Genomic DNA, 21,156 nt, shown 5'->3' on the forward strand with positions numbered 1-21,156 from the left:
TGCACGTTTCGGACAAAAAGACTACCTTTTGTTTTTGCGCCATAGCTCTGCCAGCACCTAGGCAAATCTAGCAAACCTATACATTTTTTAAAACTAGACACCCAGGGAAATTCAGGATGGGGTGACTCGTCTGCGTACCCCCAGGTTTTGTTACCCAGAATCCCTTGCAAACACAAAAATTTGACCAAAAAAACACATTTTCCTCACATTTCTGTGGTGGAAATTTCTGGAATCTGCGTGGATCAACAAATTTCCACCCACCCAGCGTGCCCCCAGGTCTCCCGAAAAAAATGGTACCTCACTTGCGTGGGTAGGCATAGTGGCTGCGACATGAAACAGCGCAAAACGCAGCATGGTCGCACCTCAATTTCCCAGTGAAATTTAGCACGTTTCGGACAAAAAGACTACCTTTTGTTTTTGTGCCGTAGCTCTGCCAGCACCTAGGGAAATCTAGCAACCCTATACATTTTTGAAAACTAGACACCCAGGGCAATTCAGGATGGGGTGACTCGTCTGCCTACCCCCAGGTTTTGTTACCCAGAATCCCTTGCAAACCTAAAAATTTGACCAAAAAAACACATTTTCCTCACATTTCTGTGGTGGAAAGTTCTGGAATCTGCGTGGATCAACAAATTTCCACCCACCCAGCGTGCCCCCAGGTCTCCCGAAAAAAATGGTACCTCACTTGCGTGGGTAGGCATAGTGGCTGCGACATGAAACAGCGCAAAACGCAGGATGGTCGAACCTCAATTTCCCAGTGAAATTTAGCACGTTTCGGACAAAAAGACTACCTTTTGTTTTTGCGCCTTAGCTCTGCCAGCACCTAGGGAAATCTAGCAACCCTATACATTTTTGAAAACTAGACACCCAGGGCAATTCAGGATGGGGTGACTCGTCTGCCTACCCCCAGGTTTTGTTACCCAGAATCCCTTGCAAACATAAAAATTTGACCAAAAAAACACATTTTCCTCACATTTCTGTGGTGGAAAGTTCTGGAATCTGCGTGGATCAACAAATTTCCACCCACCCAGCGTGCCCCCAGGTCTCCCGAAAAAAATGGTACCTCACTTGCGTGGGTAGGCATAGTGGCTGCGACATGAAACAGCGCAAAACGCAGCATGGTCGCACCTCAATTTCCCAGTGAAATTTAGCACGTTTCGGACAAAAAGACCACCTTTTGTTTTTGCACCGTAGCTTTGCCAGCACCTAGGGTAATCTAGCAAACCTATACATTTTTGAAAACTAGACACCCAGGGCAATTCAGGATGGGGTGACTCGTCTGCCTACCCCCAGGTTTTGTTACCCAGAATCCCTTGCAAACCTAAAAATTTGGCCATAAAAACACATTTTCCTCACATTTCTGTGGTGGAAAGTTCTGGAATCTGCGTGGATCAACAAATTTCCACCCACCCAGCGTGCCCCCAGGTCTCCCGAAAAAAATGGTACCTCACTTGCGTGGGTAGGCATAGTGGCTGCGACATGAAACAGCGCAAAACGCAGCATGGTCGCACCTCAATTTCCCAGTGAAATTTAGCACGTTTCGGACAAAAAGACTACCTTTTGTTTTTGCGCCATAGCTCTGCCAGCACCTAGGCAAATCTAGCAAACCTATACATTTTTTAAAACTAGACACCCAGGGAAATTCAGGATGGGGTGACTCGTCTGCCTACCCCCAGGTTTTGTTACCCAGAATCCCTTGCAAACACAAAAATTTGACCAAAAAAACACATTTTCCTCACATTTCTGTGGTGGAAAGTTCTGGAATCTGCGTGGATCAACAAATTTCCACCCACCCAGCGTGCCCCCAGGTCTCCCGAAAAAAATGGTACCTCACTTGCGTGGGTAGGCATAGTGGCTGCGACATGAAACAGCGCAAAACGCAGCATGGTCGCACCTCAATTTCCCAGTGAAATTTAGCACGTTTCGGACAAAAAGACTACCTTTTGTTTTTGTGCCGTAGCTCTGTCAGCACCTAGGGAAATCTAGCAACCCTATACATTTTTGAAAACTAGACACCCAGGGCTATTCAGGATGGGGTGACTCGTCTGCCTACCCCCAGGTTTTGTTACCCAGAATCCCTTGCAAACCTAAAAATTTGACCAAAAAACACATTTTCCTCACATTTCTGTGGTGGAAAGTTCTGGAATCTGGGTGGATCAACAAATTTCCACCCACCCAGCGTGCCCCCAGGTCTCCCGAAAAAAATGGTACCTCACTTGCGTGGGTAGGCATAGTGGCTGCGACATGAAACAGCGCAAAACGCAGCATGGTCGCACCTCAATTTCCCAGTGAAATTTAGCACGTTTCGGACAAAAAGACTACCTTTTGTTTTTGCGCCTTAGCTCTGCCAGCACCTAGGGAAATCTAGCAACCCTATACATTTTTGAAAACTAGACACCCAGGGCAATTCAGGATGGGGTGACTCGTCTGCCTACCCCCAGGTTTTGTTACCCAGAATCCCTTGCAAACATAAAAATTTGACCAAAAAAACACATTTTCCTCACATTTCTGTGGTGGAAAGTTCTGGAATCTGCGTGGATCAACAAATTTCCACCCACCCAGCGTGCCCCCAGGTCTCCCGAAAAAAATGGTACCTCACTTGCGTGGGTAGGCATAGTGGCTGCGACATGAAACAGCGCAAAACGCAGCATGGTCGCACCTCAATTTCCCAGTGAAATTTAGCACGTTTCGGACAAAAAGACCACCTTTTGTTTTTGCACCGTAGCTTTGCCAGCACCTAGGGTAATCTAGCAAACCTATACATTTTTGAAAACTAGACACCCAGGGCAATTCAGGATGGGGTGACTCGTCTGCCTACCCCCAGGTTTTGTTACCCAGAATCCCTTGCAAACCTAAAAATTTGACCATAAAAACACATTTTCCTCACATTTCTGTGGTGGAAAGTTCTGGAATCTGCGTGGATCAACAAATTTCCACCCACCCAGCGTGCCCCCAGGTCTCCCGAAAAAAATGGTACCTCACTTGCGTGGGTAGGCATAGTGGCTGCGACATGAAACAGCGCAAAACGCAGCATGGTCGCACCTCAATTTCCCAGTGAAATTTAGCACGTTTCGGACAAAAAGACTACTTTTTGTTTTTGCGCCGTAGCTCTGCCAGCACCTAGGGAAATCTAGCAACCCTATACATTTTTGAAAACTAGACACCCAGGGCAATTCAGGATGGGGTGACTCGTCTGCCTACCCCCAGGTTTTGTTACCCAGAATCCCTTGCAAACATAAAAATTTGACCAAAAAAACACATTTTCCTCACATTTCTGTGGTGGAAAGTTCTGGAATCTGCGTGGATCAACAAATTTCCACCCACCCAGCGTGCCCCCAGGTCTCCCGAAAAAAATGGTACCTCACTTGCGTGGGTAGGCATAGTGGCTGCGACATGAAACAGCGCAAAACACAGCATGGTCGCACCTCAATTTCCCAGTGAAATTTAGCACGTTTCGGACAAAAAGACTACCTTTTGTTTTTGCGCCGTAGCTCTGCCAGCACCTAGGGAAATCTAGCAACCCTATACATTTTTGAAAACTAGACACCCAGGGCAATTTAGGATGGGGTGACTCGTCTGCCTACCCCCAGGTTTTGTTACCCAGAATCCCTTGCAAACCTAAAAATTTGACCAAAAAAACACATTTTCCTCACATTTCTGTGGTGGAAAGTTCTGGAATCTGCGTGGATCAACAAATTTCCACCCACCCAGCGTGCCCCCAGGTCTCCCGAAAAAAATGGTACCTCACTTGCGTGGGTAGGCATAGTGGCTGCGACATGAAACAGCGCAAAACGCAGCATGGTCGCACCTCAATTTCCCAGTGAAATTTAGCACGTTTCGGACAAAAAGACTACCTTTTGTTTTTGCGCCGAAGCTCTGCCAGCACCTAGGGAACTCTAGCAACCCTATACATTTTTGAAAACTAGACACCCAGGGCAATTCAGGATGGGGTGACTCGTCTGCCTACCCCCAGGTTTTGTTACCCAGAATCCCTTGCAAACATAAAAATTTGACCAAAAAACACATTTTCCTCACATTTCTGTGGTGGAAAGTTCTGGAATCTGCGTGGATCAACAAATTTCCACCCACCCAGCGTGCCCCCAGGTCTCCCGAAAAAAATGGTACCTCACTTGCGTGGGTAGGCATAGTGGCTGCGACATGAAACAGCGCAAAACGCAGCATGGTCGCACCTCAATTTCCCAGTGAAATTTAGCACGTTTCGGACAAAAAGACCACCTTTTGTTTTTGCACCGTAGCTTTGCCAGCACCTAGGGAAATCTAGCAAACCTATACATTTTTGAAAACTAGACACCCTGGGCAATTAAGGATGGGGTGACTCGTCTGCCTACCCCTAGGTTTTGTTACCCAGAATCCCTTGCAAACATAAAAATTTGACCAAAAAACGCATTTTCCTCACATTTCTGTGGTGGAAAGTTCTGGAATCTGCGTGGATCAACAAATTTCCACCCACCCAGCGTGCCCCCAGGTCTCCCGAAAAAAATGGTACCTCACTTGCGTGGATAGACATAGTGGCTGCAACAGGAAATGGTTCAAATCGTACGGTGGTGAATTTACATTACCTTAATGCAAAACTACCTTGATTTTGGGGGGCGGGGCATCTGAATTTGTGGCCCGGGGCTCGGTGGTATTCTTTGAAAAGTAGCAAACCCAAACAGTTCTGAAAACTAGACACCCGGGAGAGTCCAGGGAGGTATGGCATGCGTGGGTCCCCCAATGTTTTCCTACCCAGAACTCCTTGCAAACCTTAAAATTAGGTAAAAATAGCACTTTTCCAAACTTTTTGGCGTGGGATCGCCGTGCCGGCAAAAATGTCCTACCACCCTGCGTTCCCCTTGTTCTCCTGAGTAAAAGGATACCTCACTTGTGTGGGTGCCCCAAAGCAGAACACGCCAAAAATGAATTTTGAAAAAAGTAGTTTTTAGTCATATTTAAGTTTTACAAATTAAGCACCCCAGCCTGAGTCACATGCCTTTGGCCCACCCACACAAGTGAGGTATCATTTTACTCGGGAGAACAAGGCAAACGCTGGGTGGTAGGACATTTGTTCCGGCAGCGAGATCCCACCCATAAAGTATGGAAAAGTGGGGTTTTTTACCAAAATTTCAGGTTTGCAGGGGTTTCTGGGTAGGAAAACATTGGGGGACCCACGCATGCCATACCTCCCTGCACTCCCCCGGGTGTCTTATTCTCAGAACTGTTAGGGTTTGGTAGTTTCCAAAGATGCCTGCCAGCCCCGGGCCAAAAGCTCAGGTGACCCCCTCAAAAAATAAGATTATTTGGCTAAAGGTAATGTTTTGGTCTCCACAGTATGAATTGGGCCTTTTCCTAAAGCAGCCGCTATGCCTACCCACGCAAGTGAGGTACCATTTTTATCGGGAGACCTTGGGGAACGCTGGGTGGGAGGTAATTTGTGTGAGCCCAGTGATGCCACGCTTTCCCACACTAAAACGTGTGAAAAAACAGATTTTTTCCAAGCAAAAAATGAGGTTTGCAAGGGATTCTGGGTAAAGGAACTTTGGAGGATCCACGCAAGCCATACCTCCTTGGAAGCCCCCGGGTGTCTACTTTTCAGAAATGTGTGGGATTGGTAGGTTTCCCTAGATGGCTGTCTCGCACGGGGCCAAAAACCCAGGTAACCCCTCTTGCAAAAGCTGGTGGACTTAACATTTTCACCATTGTTAAATTCACCAGCTTTTGCAAGAGGGGTTACCTGGGTTTCTGGCCCCGTGCGAGACAGACATCTATGGAAACCTACCAAACCCACACATTTCTGAAAAGTAGACACCCGGGGGCTTCCAAGGAGGTATGGCTTGCGTGGATCCTCCAACGTTCCTTTACCCAGAATCCCTTGCAAACCTCAATTTTAGCAGAAACAAAATCAATTTTTTCACACGTTGTAGTCTGGGAAAGCGTGGCATCACTGGTCTCACACAAATTACCTCCCACCCAGCGTTCCCCCAGGTCTCCCGATGAAAACGGTACCTCACTTGCGTGGGTAGCCATAGTGACTGCAACAGGAAAAGGTCCAAATCGTACGGTGGTGAATATAAAATACCCTGAAGCAATATAACTTTGATTTTGGGGGGGGTGCACCTGAGTTTTTGGCCCGGGGCTGGGTGGTATTCTTTGGAAAGTAGCAAACCCAAACAGTTCTGAAAACTAGACACCCGGGAGAGTCCAGGGAGGTATGGCATGTGTGGGTCCCCCAATGTTTTCCTACCCAGAACTCCTTAGGTAAAAATAGCACTTTTCCAAACTTTTTGGCGTGGGATCGCCGTGCCGGCAAAAAAGTCCTACCACCCTGCGTTCCCCTTGTTCTCCCGAGTAAAAGGATACCACACCTTAACAGAGTTACTCAAAAGTCAAACATTCAAGCACGGCTATCTATTCCTCAAAGACACACACATACAGGTTGGATTTGGCACGAGGGCGATTGATGGTTCAGTACATAAAATTTTATTAACAAGATATTTCAAAAAAATGAAATGCTCTGTCAATAAATAAATGCATAAAAACTGAACCAGTGACTCGCAACTCTTGAGCTGTAAAGCCACGACAAGGCACCAACCGTTTTACAGGCCATTCACGCACCTTTCATACCTGATACAAACCAGACCATTGACACCATCCAAATGGAAAAGCAACACATAACAACAATCACAATAAGGGGCAAGGTACACCCTACTGTAGAAAGAGAAAAAAAACAATTATTACTGCACACCCATCTAATCCGCAAGCACACACACATACTGGTTGGATTTGGCATGAGGGTGAGTGATGATTCAGTACATACAATTGTATACGCAAGTAATTTCACAAAAATGAAATACAATGTGTATAATTGAAAGTATGATAAACTGAACCACTGACTCACAGCTCGTGAGCTGTAAAGCCACGTCAAGGCACCAACCTCTTTACAGGCCATTCATACACCTTTCGTATGCGTGACACATACAAAACATTCACACCGCCAGCCACGGACCCATCACATTCCAACACTCACACCAGCAAACAGCGCCATTCAAGGGCCCATCACTTTCACACGCCCACATTTCGGACACTGCAACTACACAAAATGATGGACTGTGTGGAGTGTCACTCAACTAGCAGTGTGTGTAGTGACCAACAGAAAGTAACTACTCACACACCGCCTGCCGAGCGCCAGTCCACCCACACCACCATCCAAGCACCAGACCATGCACACCGCCAGCCAAACACCACTCAGCGCACACCGACAGCCAAGTACCACTCCACACACACCACCAGCCAAGCATCACTCCACGCACACCACCAGCCAAGCGCCACTCCACACACACCGCCAGCCAAGCACCACTCCGTGCACAGACAGCCAAGTACCACTCCATGCACACCACCAGCCAAGCGCCCCTCCACACACACCACCAGCCAAGCGCCACTCCACAAACACAACACCAGCCAAGCACCACTCCGTGCACAGACAACCAAGTACCACTCCACGCACACCGTCCAGCCAAGCACCACTCCACACACACCGCCAGCCAAGCACCACTCCACACACACCGCCAGCCAAGCACCACTCCGTGCACAGACAGCCAAGTACCACTCCATGCACACCACCAGCCAAGCGCCCCTCCACACACACCACCAGTCGAGCACCACTCCACGAACACCACCAGCCAAAGACAAATCCAAACACAACACCAGGCAAGCGCAAGAGCACGCACACCGCCAACCAAACACCAGACCACGCACACCGCCAGTCAAGCACCAGTCCGCAGACACCGCCAGACAAGCACCAGTCCACAGACACCGGCAGTCAAGCGCCAAACCATGCACACAGTCAGACAATGGACACTACACGCAAACCAACATCATACTTTAGTTTTTTTTTAAAATAAAAGAGAAACAAAAACAAATTGCAAATTGATACAAATCTACTAACTCGACAACTAAATCTAAAAAGACTACACAAATACAAACTTTGAAACTGAACAATAACTATTACAGAATAAAGACCAACCAGTTCACTTTACCACTCATTGATACTCCCAAAAATTATTTTGCGTGTGGTACAATCTAAAACAAGCAGGTACACACAGCCCGGGGTTTGAAGGGCAGTCAAGGCAGTACATGCGAACCTCCTTCCGCAAACCTCTTCGCCAACAGACTCTACATCTCCGACTGGGAAAGTCTTTTGAGGTTGTAGGAGGAATTGCGATTCTCCTATTAACATGACCAGAGAATCTGGATTTCATTAAAGACACGGAGGCTAACATTATGCATTAATCTTTTTAATGCAGCTCACAGCCGCTTACATCACAAAGGTTAAGAATAGAACTAAATGACATAACAGTGTCCATAAAAGGCGTGTGCCAAGATAAATCAGCCTCTTTTAGAATGCTTTGAACGAAGAACAGATCTTGAAACTTGAAGGAAGTATACTTGAAACTTGTAAAATCCATGCGGGTCATCAATTCGAATTGTCTGAAAGAAAATAAGGCAAGTCAAGAAAGGCACAAGGAAACCTTCAGAAGCAAAGAAAAGCAAGGTTAGAGGTATGAAACATTCAAAACATTGTAAACCAAATTAATCCTCAATATCCCTCAAGGGAGGGACGAGAGGGATAATGTTAGCCTCCGTGTCTTTAATGAAATCCAGATTCTCTGGTCATGTTAATAGGAGAATCGCAATTTCATTACAAGACAGGAGGCTACATTATGCATGTTGGTAGCCCTGAATCACAACATCAGAAACATGTTCAATTGGTTTACAATAATGATGAGCGAAGGTAGAAGCATTAGACCAATCAGCAGCTTTAAGGATAGTATCCAACTTACCACCTGACCAGTATGATTTGCTGGCCATTGCACTTCTTAGTGAATGAGCTTGAAATTTTGAAAGGTCAATACCAGCGAAATTCATAGCCAATTTAACCCACCTTGCGATAGAGGAGGATGAGATGGGTTTAAAGGGTTTAACGTAGGAAACGAGGAGTTGATTTGCATCAGGGGGTCGAAGATTAGACATCCTGGAATCGTATTCCTTCATGCAATCAACCACACAGAGCTTTTTACAAAAATCAAAACGTGGATAGAAGATAGAGTCAGACATGGTCTTAGTTCTCCTAAAAATTTCAAATTTAACACCGAACATCTCATAACATCTATTGGAGATGTCCAAAGCTTTAACATCTGAAACTCTGCGACAGGAGATTAAACAAAGAAGAGAGGCAAGTTTAATTGAAAGACATTTTCTGTTAAGAAGGGAATTATCAGGCCAGGAGCAAAAAAGGTCAAGTAACAATTTAACATCCCAAACAGATTGATATTTAGGTCTGGGGGGTCTTTTAAGTCTGATACTTTTAAGGACCCTACAAACAATAGGGTTTTTACCTACCGTTTTACCGTTGACAATAGAGTGACCTGCGGAAATGGCAGACCTATAACAGTTAATGGATCTATAAGAGAGGCCACTGTCGAAAAGTTCCGCGAGGAAATTTACTATATTAACGATAGGAGCTTCCACGGGATCCAAGTCCCTTTCCAAGCACCAACTAGACCATTTTTTCCAGATGTTATTATATCTGTAGTGTGTTCCAGGTGCCCAAGATTCTCCGAGGAGTGTAAGAGCAGATGACGAAAGTCCAGACAATTGGTTAGATTGCCTGACACTTTCCAAGCAAGAAGGTTCAGGCTCCCTGAAAGAACCAGGTGGTGATCTTCTCCGTTTGCGTTTAGGAGGAGACCTTGAGAGGCCGGGATTAGGAGAGGAATGTCGTAAGAGAGTTCCAAGGCTGTGGGGAACCAAGCTTGAGACGGCCAGAAAGGAGTTATCAGGACCAGGGAGCACTGTTCTTGTCTCACTTTCTGAAGAACCCTCTGAATCATGGCAAAGGGGGGAAAGGCGTAGGGTCTGAGAGGGGCCCAAGGTTGGAGAAAAGCGTTGACAGCGAGAGCACCCGGGTCTGGCATCCAACTGAAATACTGTGGAAGTTGGGAGGACAAGCGACTCGCGAAAAGGTCCACATCGAAGGGGCCCCAAAGGTCGGATAGGGAATTGAAAATGGTTGGATTGAGTTTCCAATCGCTGAAGTCTACTAGGAACCTCGAGTTCCAGTCTGCGGAGAGGTTGGATTTTCCGGGGAGGTATTCGGCCCTCAGGGAGATCTTGTGTTCCAGACAGAACATCCAGAGTTTCTTGGCTAGGTCCGAAAGGTCGGCAGATTTCGTACCGCCAAGACGGTTGATATACGAGACTGCGGAGATGTTGTCCATCTTCAGGAGGACGGATCTGCCTTGGAGAGATTGTCTGAAGCTCATGAGAGCATAGAGCCCGGCTGTCATTTCCAAGAAATTTATGTGGTGGGAGGATTCCGAAGGGGTCCATATACCACCAGTGTCCTGGTCGAGAAGACGAGCACCCCAACCGTGAAGGCTGGCGTCTGACTCTAGAACTAAGTCTGGAGATGAACCAAATATAGCTCTTCCATTCCAGGCGTCCAAATTGTCCAGCCACCAGGAAAGTTCCAGTTTGGCTTCTTCGTCTAGAGAGACTTGGTCTCCATACCAAAGTCCAGATCTGAGAGCTTTGGCTTTTACTCTCTGAAGAGCACGGTAGTTGAGGGGGCCAGGGAAGATAGCTTGTATCGAGGAAGAGAGTAGGCCAAGGAGTCTGGCTAGTTCTCTCAGGGATAAGGAGTGATGTTTGAGAACAAATCTGATTTCTTTCCGAATTTTGGCAATCTTCTTCTTGGGAAGTAAGAGAAGACAGGTCGAAGTGTCCACGGTGAAGCCGAGGAACTCCAAAGATTTGGAGGGTAAAAGGATTGATTTTTCCCTGTTTATAATGAACCCAAGACTTTCTATGAGGTTCATAGAGGTTTGCAAGTCTTCTAGAATTTGAGAGTGAGATTGGGACATTATTAGTATGTCGTCTAGATAAATGATGAGACGAATACCCCTGGCTCTTAGGATGGAGACTATCGTTCTCATGATTTTGGTGAAACACCAAGGGGCGGAAGAAAGACCGAAAGGGAGGGCCTGAAATTGAAAAAGGCGATTGTCCCAGATGAATTGGAGAAAGGACTGATGTTCTATTGCCATGGGAATGGTAAAATAGGCGTCTTTTAAGTCCAATTTGACTAGCCAATCTCCATGGAGAAGAAGGTCTCTGAGCAGATGGATGCCCTCCATCTTGAAGTGACGGTAGACGAGGTACTTGTTTACCTCTCGAAGGTTTATTACTGGGCGCCAACCCTTGTCTTTCTTTTTGACTAGGAAAAGGGTACTCACGAAATTTTTTTGAGACCAAGGGACCTCTATTATTGCGCCCTTCTTTAACATAGAGGAAACCTCTTCTTTGACGATTTCTAGATGCTCCGAAGAAAGAGTCATAGGATTGGGAGGGGTAGATTGGAAAGGAATCTCTGTGAAGTCTATTTTGGAGCCCTGAACTGTTTCTAGAACCCATGGATCTTGGGTCAGGGATTCCCAAACATGAAGGAAATGTTTTAGTCTGCCGCCGACTTTTGGAGGGGAAGAAGAAAGGGGTGCACTTACTTGAGGTGGTGTTGTTGGGAGCACCACGAGCGGGAAAGCCTCTTCCGCGTGAGCCTCTTCCTCTTTGAGGGAAGTACTGTCTGGAGTTGGAGGGGTAGAAGCCTCTACCTCTACCGGAAGAACTTCTTCCTCTACCGTAGGTGAAAGGCCGGAAATTACCACGGCCGGAAGAACGGCCTCTTCCACCGGCCTGGCCAAAAACACGCTTCATGTTGTTTTGGGCTTTGTCTAAGGCTGTAAAGGTTGCCACGTACTTGCCAAGGGTTTTAATCATATCTTGTCCAAAGAGGAGGCCATTAGGTTTAGTTGTTGGCTCTTTCTCTGCAAGGTCCCCGAGTTTGGGGTTGATTCTGATGAGGACAGATTTTCTCCTTTCAATATTGAGGGAGGAGTTGGCATTGCCCAGTAGTACAATGGCTCTCTGACTCCAACCTTTAATCAGGTTAATGTCTAGGGGTGTGTGGGAGACAGTCAAGGCAGTACATGCGAACCTCCTTCCGCAAACCTCTTCGCCAACAGACTCTACATCTCCGACTGGGAAAGTCTTTTGAGGTTGTAGGAGGAATTGTATCAGGAATGTGGCGATCTTTCAATCTGGCAACATCCTCCACCACTCCAACTCTAGGAACACTTGCCTGTTCCACTAAAACAAGGCTGCCTATTACAGACTCCTGAAACTTTACAAAAGTCAACTTTGACTGGGGGACAAGATTTCTGGAACACAATAAAAGCATTAAAGGTTGCCAAGTGGAAAAGATGGATAGCCAACTTCTTGTACCAAATGTAAGCCTTACGAAGAGCAGCATACGGTTCCAACCTCTGATCAACTCTGTCAACACCACCCATGTACTTATTGTAGTCCAGTATGCACACAGGTTTGCGCACTTCTGCAACCTGACCCCAAACATTCGCGGTTCAGTGCTTTCATCATGTATTGTAGTCAACATGTAGACATCTCTCCTGTCTGTAAACTTCACAGCTAGAAGCTCCACACAACGCAAAGCACTGCACTGTCCCCGAGCAAGCTTTCGACAAACAAGTTCTTTTGGGAAACCTTTACGGTTTGAGCGGATTGTGCCACAAGCAACAGTGTCCACTTTGGCCAATTCCCTGAACAACCGCACACCAGTGTAGAAGTTATCGACATACAAATGATGGCCTTTGTTAAAAAATCCACGACCAAGTTCCCACACAATTTTCTCAGTCACTCCAAAAGTCGACGGACAACCAGGGGGGTTAATCCTGGATTTCTTTACCAGTGTACACCCTGAAATTAGAGACATATCCAGTCTCACTGTCACACAGCATATACAGTTTGATTCCGTAGCGTGCCCTCTTACTAGGAATGTATTGCCGAAATACCAAGCGGCCCTTGAACAACAGCAAAGACTCATCCACTGCAATTTCTTTCCCAGGATAAAAGATCTCAGAAAATCGATCAACCAAATGATCAATGACAGGCCGAATCTTGAAAAGACGGTCACAATCAGGGTGATCTCGTGGCAAAGCAAGACTATTGTCAACAAAATGCATCATCCGCAGCAGAAGCAAATACCTATCACGAGTCATGACTGCCGGAAATATAGCTGTTGCCATCAAGGGACTAGTAGACCAATATGAAGCCATTGATGGTTTCCTAAGCAAGCCCATCAAAAGAGTTAAACCCAAAAAAATTTCATCTCCTCCAAATTGGTGGGAGTCCACCGGGTAGCTCTAGCGTGGGGCTTAAGGCTGGCACTGTTCACCCTCAAAACATTTTCAGCATACAAATTAGTCTGCTCTACAATCTCTGCCAAAAACACATCATCCATAAACAACTTGAAAAAATCAATAGGCAAAAAGTTTTCAGTGTTCACCCTACACCCTGGAACACCAGTAAATTCAGGCAATGCCGGCTGCACCATGCCTGGTGCAACCCAGAGGTCAGAACTTTCATCGTCAAGTCTTGCAGCCGCAGGCCGCCGCCCAGCTAACTCTTGTCTCACAACACCAACTGGAAGTCTAGCAGCCCCAGGCTGCAGCCCAGATGTCTCTTGCCGCACAATTGGCACATCACTGTCCTCCGCAACCACAGGCACAACCATGTCCTCCAAAACCGTAAACACAGCAATGTCCTCCCCAACCACAGGCACATCATCCACACCAAAAGTAGCTTCATCAGCACTCAAAGTGTCTTCATCATCAGATGAAGCCATGTGTAGAGAAAACTCACTACCTGAATCTTCACCTCCCACCTCTGGCTCAGAATCAGAGTCAGACTCTGGACCATGGTCAGAGCAAGAATCAAAAAGCATTCCAACAACTTGCTGAGCAGTAATCCGGCGGCTAGCCATTATCCTTACAAATAAAGGAGTCTGCACAAACAACTCAACAACCCCAACACTGCGCAAAGTAAGATAAAAATGTAAGACTTTTTTACCAAAAAATATAGTTAGAAAAAATATACAATTCACTTACAAGACACAACTACACTCACCAGCACCTACTCTGCAAAGACACAGCAAATAGGCAACGATATCCCACTAGAAAGAAGAAAAAAAAAACCTTACATCTACAGAAGGACACATCAAAAACAAATGCAAAACATGTTTTACAATCACAACAAACAGCAACAACACATACTCGCATTACTACACACTTTGCAAAATAAACAATTACATTACAATTGAACAAAAAAAAGGTCTCTTACCAAACACATGCAACTACAGAAACAGCAGAACAACAGAACCACCAGTAACAGAACTGCACACTGCAACAATCTAAAGAGAAAAAAACCCAATACACATTAGAAGAAACAAAAACAACACACATTACAACAGGCTATGTCACAGGGTATGTCACAAATGGGGTGTCTGTCCCCAAGGGGGAAGATTATAAATCATTATAAACGTGGGCCCCCTGGAAGCAACCCTACGGAGGGCAGAGAGGCCAAATAAAGACACGGCAGAACATACTGAAAACAAATGGGCCCAAGGAAGCAACCCTTGGCCAAGGGGTCGCTCACTATAAAAAACAAAAATCTGGAGTACAGTGGGCTTTTCTATCCCCCCCCCCCCCGGGACCAGAAACTGTAAAAAAAAACAGCCACTCCGCCCCCGGGGGGGGGCAGAATAGTCTACAATATTTATAATGCCCCCTGGAAGCGACCCATGCCCAAGGGGTCGCTTCCGTTATAAATATACTAAAATCCCTGGTGTCTAGTGGGCTTTTCTACCCCCCCCCTGGGTCCAAATGTGGCCCAAAAAATGGGTGATCTGCCCCCAGGGGGGGCAGACAAGTCTAAAAAAAATTATGGGCCACTAGGAAGTGACCCTTCCCCAAGGGGTCGCTTCCTTTGCAATTATAAATAAATCCCTGGTGTCTAGTGGGCTTTTCTGCCCCCCCCTGGGTCCAGATCACGCGCTAACATGGGCGATCTGCCCCCAGGGGGGGCAGAAAAGTCTGGATTGAAAAATTATGGCCCTAGGAAGCGACCCTTGCCCAAGGGGTCGCTTCTTTTTATGAAAATAAACATCCCTGGTGTCTAGTGGGCTTTTCTGCCCCCCCCCCTGGGTCGAGATCGCTCGCTAAAACGAGCGATGTCGACCCAGGGGGGGCAGAAAAGTCAGAATTATAAAAAATTTGCCCCTGGAAGCGACCCTTGCCCAAGGGGTCGCTTCCTTTTCAGACAAAAACAATCCCTGGTGTCTAGTGGGCTTTTCTGCCCCCCCTGGGTCGAGATCGCTCGCTAAAACGACCGATGTCGACCCAGGGGGGGCAGAAAAGTCTGAATACATAAAATTAGCCCCTGGAAGCGACCCTTGCCCAAGGGTCGCTTCCTTTCCAAAGAAAAACAATCCCTGGTGTCTAGTGGGGGCATTACTGGTGCAGGATCGCGACGCTGTGCGCGATCCTGAACCAGGAATGCCCTGCATCTCCCCCCCGATGCCTCAAGGCACCGAGAAATGGCCCCCCCGTGTGGTAAATAAATAATTAATTACCGGTTCTATTTTTCAGGATACTCTATAAACAGAATAAACTAAAATCCCTGGTATCTAGTGGGCTTTTCTACCCCCCCCCCTGGGTCCAAATGTGGCCCAAAAAATGGGTGATCTGCCCCCAGGGGGGGCAGACAAGTCTAAAAAAAATTATGGGCCACTAGGAAGTGACCCTTCCCCAAGGGGTCGCTTCCTTTACAATTATAAATAAATCCCTGGTGTCTAGTGGGCTTTTCTGCCCCCCTGGGTCCAGATCACGCGCTAACATGGGCGATCTGCCCCCAGGGGGGGCAGAAAAGTCTGGATTGAAAAATTATGGCCCTAGGAAGCGACCCTTGCCCAAGGGGTCGCTTCTTTTTATGAAAATAAACATCCCTGGTGTCTAGTGGGCTTTTCTGCCCCCCCCCCTGGGTCGAGATCGCTCGCTAAAACGAGCGATGTCGACCCAGGGGGGGCAGAAAAGTCAGAATTATAAAAAATTTGCCCCTGGAAGCGACCCTTGCCCAAGGGGTCGCTTCCTTTTCAGACAAAAACAATCCCTGGTGTCTAGTGGGCTTTTCTGCCCCCCCTGGGTCGAGATCGCTCGCTAAAACGACCGATGTCGACCCAGGGGGGGCAGAAAAGTCTGAATACATAAAATTAGCCCCTGGAAGCGACCCTTGCCCAAGGGTCGCTTCCTTTCCAAAGAAAAACAATCCCTGGTGTCTAGTGGGGGCATTACTGGTGCAGGATCGCGACACTGTGCGCGATCCTGAACCAGGAATGCCCTGCATTGGGACATCAGGGGAGAGGAAACAGTGTTTCCTCCCCCCAGATGCCTCAAGGCACCGAGAAATGGCCCCCCGTGTGGTAAATAAATAATTAATTACCGGTTCTATTTTTCAGGATACTCTATAAACAGATAGCTCAATAAATAAGAGTCAAGATTCGAGGTAGCTGGAGTTTACAGGCTTTAATCAGGCATAACAGGACAGGAACAGGACAGCCTGCATGGGAATAGGATGGCAGCTGCCGGGGGCAGGATCTGGGAATAAGGGGAAAAAAAACTTTTAATAACAGTGCATAGTATATATAGTTAAACAAAACACATTACATTCAATACAGTAGGCGTAGCAGTAGGCGGGGTTCGTAACAGTCGCGAAAGATAAGGGCAAAAATGATGTAACAAGAAGGCGTGTACAGGGCGTATACATAGACATGTGATGCAAACGTAACAGAATATGTCATAAATGGGGCGGAAACATGGAGGGGGCTACCTGAGCAGCTGGGACCTCTAACCTAGTGGTGCGCGCAAACTGGCAATGACGTGTTACCAGGGAGAACTGGGGGCTATGACTTCTGTGCTAGAAGAGGAGACTAAAGTCTGGAGTGTCAGAGCGACATGTACCCAGGCATATCTAGTATCTGATGTTTGGAGAACATATTGATAGAATCCAAAAGTTATCAGGGCAAAGGCTACTTGATACTGAGACTGGTGCATGCATTATTCTACATGTAGTGCGGGTGCTAGGAGTATTCTATGAATATTAATACAGTATTTCTCTTACATGGAGACATAAAGGCTAGACCATGACGGAAACTATTGATGCGATTCAGTAGCTTAGGAATGCAGAGAAGGAGGGCTGGACTGATAACTAGAAGCATAACATACTCTTGGCAGACTGAGAGACAGAGCCAGGCCGGGCCGGGCACTGCGAGGCATGAAGTAAGTGAAGGGTCAGGGATACAGGTGGGGGCTGTATCGCTCCTCGGAGAGGGTTCAGGAGACAGGAGCTAAATCTGAGTCCGGGCCCTTTTGAGGCCTAGAAACGGAGACAATTCAATGAATTAACGTGCACACTGTAAAATGTGGCAACGTAGGTTTACATAGGCCTGATACTCGTAGCTATCACGAGAACTGGAAACTAGCATACTAGAGATGGACACAACTATTATTGCGTCTTTAATCGATCAGAGAGGAATACATATGCATATCGATCATGCACATATAACATAGGATGGGGAACACGTAGGCACATATAACATGGCAAAATTTACTTTTCCACATTCCCTCCTTGTGCCCTACGTTTCCATCTGGAAACATCAATATTCATGATACCATCTATCATTTCATATAGCATCATTTGCTCGTCTCGAATTGTCTTGGAACGGGATTTAGGACTGGGAATACAAGAGGTAGCACAAATGCCGCAAATCGCAGGGCCACATTGTATACAGAGGCAGCAACTGAATATGATCATTACTGCAATACCTAGGAATGACAATACTTTCCATCCCCAGGCGGATATAATACTCCAGAGCCAACCGGACCATGTCCAGGTGCCTGGATTCTGGTGTAACTGATGGGCAATTTTATGAAGTCTGGTTATAGCTGAATAAACAGACGGTGCGTTATTAGGAATGAAAATGCAGCAACTAGATCCGATGACTCTACATGCTCCTCCTCTATCGGCCAGTATGACGTCAAGAACGAGACGATTTTGGAGCACGACAAATCTCATAGCAGATTGCTCTTCAGTTAAGTTACCTAGAGCAGAAGTAGTCTCATTCACTACTGCTTCAAGGGTTCTGGTTAACCTACGGATTAGCTTACTATTCTGGACAGGTCCTATAAAGAAGAAGAAACCTTTATTGAAATCTTGATATTGTTCTAGAGTAGTTTCAGTTTGATCGACAATCGGGGACTCGATCTCCCTTTTATGTCTGACGTGTACTAGATGTGTGTTTCTATGATGATCAGATGGGGCTAGAAAAACTGGTGGCAGTAGGAAGGCAATGTAACATGTTCCATCCCAATCGAGGGGCAGACGAACATATGCGGTCTGACCACAAACAAAATAAGAATGACGTGAGGCTTTGAAAATAGATTTCCCACTGTCACTATACTTGACAGTAGTAGTACAATCACTATGTCCTACATGTGCGGAACCATTCTTTCTGACACATAATTCGCCTTTGACTGGTAGTACTGAAATAGCAGGCAAATCTGGAGTAGTATCAGACTGAACATTCAGGACCATAAAATTCGAAGAATAATTACCTAAATCATAAACTTCATTTTCTAGATCTAACCCTGTTCTATGGGGGAGACCTTGCTTGTCTGGAAAACATGTTCTATTCAGAAGGGACATATCATTGGAGGATGACGTTAACGTGGACCATGCTCCACACGAACCATTATGTGAAAACGGATAAGGAAAGAGTGGAAGAACTCCCTTCGGTGTCTGGAAAGGGGGGAGTCGACCACACACCCAACAATTAGTGGCATTGCTGGTCTGGTGTGAATAGTGTAACATTCTGATGAATGTATTATTTCGCATAGCAAGACGATAGGATAGCTCGTGAGGAGGCAGATCACTAAATGTGTGCTCTACTGTAGCATTAACAAACTTATTTACATGTGAAATTGGAAAACATAAATGTAATGCATAACTTGTGCAGGTGACCATAAGACTCACATATAATAAAAAACTTAGAACAATGATACATCGTATAGAGTTTTGACTAACTCTCTCACTATGGGGGTCTATCTCATACATCAAAAGCAGAACGGGTACCTGCCCTATGGATTTGAACAGAGAGGCCTAGGAGAGGTCCAAATATATTAATACAAAAACACCTAAGCCCAAGCAAATTACACCGCACACACAGGTTTATTCATTTAGTATCAAAATTTATTTTTCAGGAATGAATTTATTTAAGGGACTGCTTTTTTTTATATATAAACTAATACATAAATATATTTCGTGGGTTAACCTACATTGAAATAAATAAACACAATAATAAAAATAAGTAAATAGTGGTTCAGATTCCGCTCTAGCATATCAACAACATTCATACAGCATTCATTCTCAAATCAAACAGCACCAAGCGATGATGGTTGTAGATAACATGGGGACCGATGGTTCAAGGTCCGGGTAGGTTCCTAAATAGGGAGGAGCGCCTATTTAGGAACCTACCCGGACCTTGAACCATCGGTCCCCATGTTATCTACAACCATCATCGCTTGGTGCTGTTTGATTTGAGAATGAATGCTGTATGAATGTTGTTGATATGCTAGAGCGGAATCTGAACCACTATTTACTTATTTTTATTATTGTGTTTATTTATTTCAATGTAGGTTAACCCACGAAATATATTTATGTATTAGTTTATATATAAAAAAAAGCAGTCCCTTAAATAAATTCATTCCTGAAAAATAAATTTTGATACTAAATGAATAAACCTGTGTGTGCGGTGTAATTTGCTTGGGCTTAGGTGTTTTTGTATTAATATATTTGGACCTCTCCTAGGCCTCTCTGTTCAAATCCATAGGGCAGGTACCCGTTCTGCTTTTGATGTTTCTTTCCCCGTCTACCTGCCTTAGATTGATGTGGGGTCCCCCTCTGTATTGAAGTCTATCTCATACATGTCAGAAACCTGTCTAACCGTTTCACCCGAGAGGGACTTAGACAATTAAACTGGCTGACTTATTTTACTAGACCTGAGTTTCAATTTATACTTCTGCTGCGGAGTTTCCTCTAACAGGGGAGGCTTGAGTTCAGAATTAAGTTCAGAGTCTGTTTTTAGGCAGTCTTTAGAAATGTTCTTTGCAAATGTCTTTTCACGAATTCCATGGAATTTCTTGATATGGGACAGATGGACCCATCCCTTGCGGCCTTCCAACTTGACTGCAGTCCTTGCGGTTAACAAGACTAGACGTGGCTCCTTCCAACGGGGCTCCAGCGGACTTGAACGATCAAAGTTCCTGACCAATACGAGGTCGCCTGGAATGACCTCATGCGGTTTCACTTCAGTATTGTCTGGAAATGCGGCGGCAACCTGTGAACGACAAGAGTGTAGGGCAGACATCAAGGAAGCTAGGTAATCTGTCAGCATATTACTGGAAACATCTGTAATACTGCGGGGTCTAGGTGTACCCCACATGTTTGGGGGGCGGCCGAATACGACCTCATACGGGGACAGACCTGATCTGGAATGTGCAACCATCCTCATGTAGAATAGAGCAACTGGCAGGGCAACTAGCCAGTCTACACCTTTCTCTTTACATATTTTGGCAATGCGAATTTTCAGGGTCTGATTATGTCTCTCTACGAGACCGGCTGCTTCAGGATGGCGCACACAATGGAACTTCCACTGGTACCCTAATAGAAGGGAAACATGTTTCATAAGTTCAGATGAGAATGGCTGGCCGTTATCTGAATACACGACCCTAGGGAGTCCATAGCGGGGAAAGAATTCACGAACCAACTGCTTGGCAGTGGTCGCGGCTGTGTAATCTGGGACTGGATATGCATCTGTCCACCTGGACAAAGCGCATACAACTACGAGGACATACTTAAAACCTCGACATCGCTCCATCTGAATATAATCCATCTGGAGGACTTCAAAAGGGTGGTCAGGAGGTTGGAATCCACCTTGTTCCACCGGGACACTTTTACCTGGATTGAATTGACAACATATCATACAAGTGCGGACTTTCTGCTTGGCTGCAGCTCGTAAATGCTTGTTGAACCAAAGGTTCTGAATACTGTCTAACATAGCTTTTTCTCCTAGATGTGCTGGACTATGTGCGGTATTGATAATGACTTGAACCATAGAGTCGGGGAGAAACCATGTGG

Source organism: Lissotriton helveticus, chromosome 4_1, assembly GCF_964261635.1.
Source record: "Lissotriton helveticus chromosome 4_1, aLisHel1.1, whole genome shotgun sequence".
In the NCBI taxonomy this organism is placed as follows: Eukaryota; Metazoa; Chordata; class Amphibia; order Caudata; family Salamandridae; genus Lissotriton; species Lissotriton helveticus.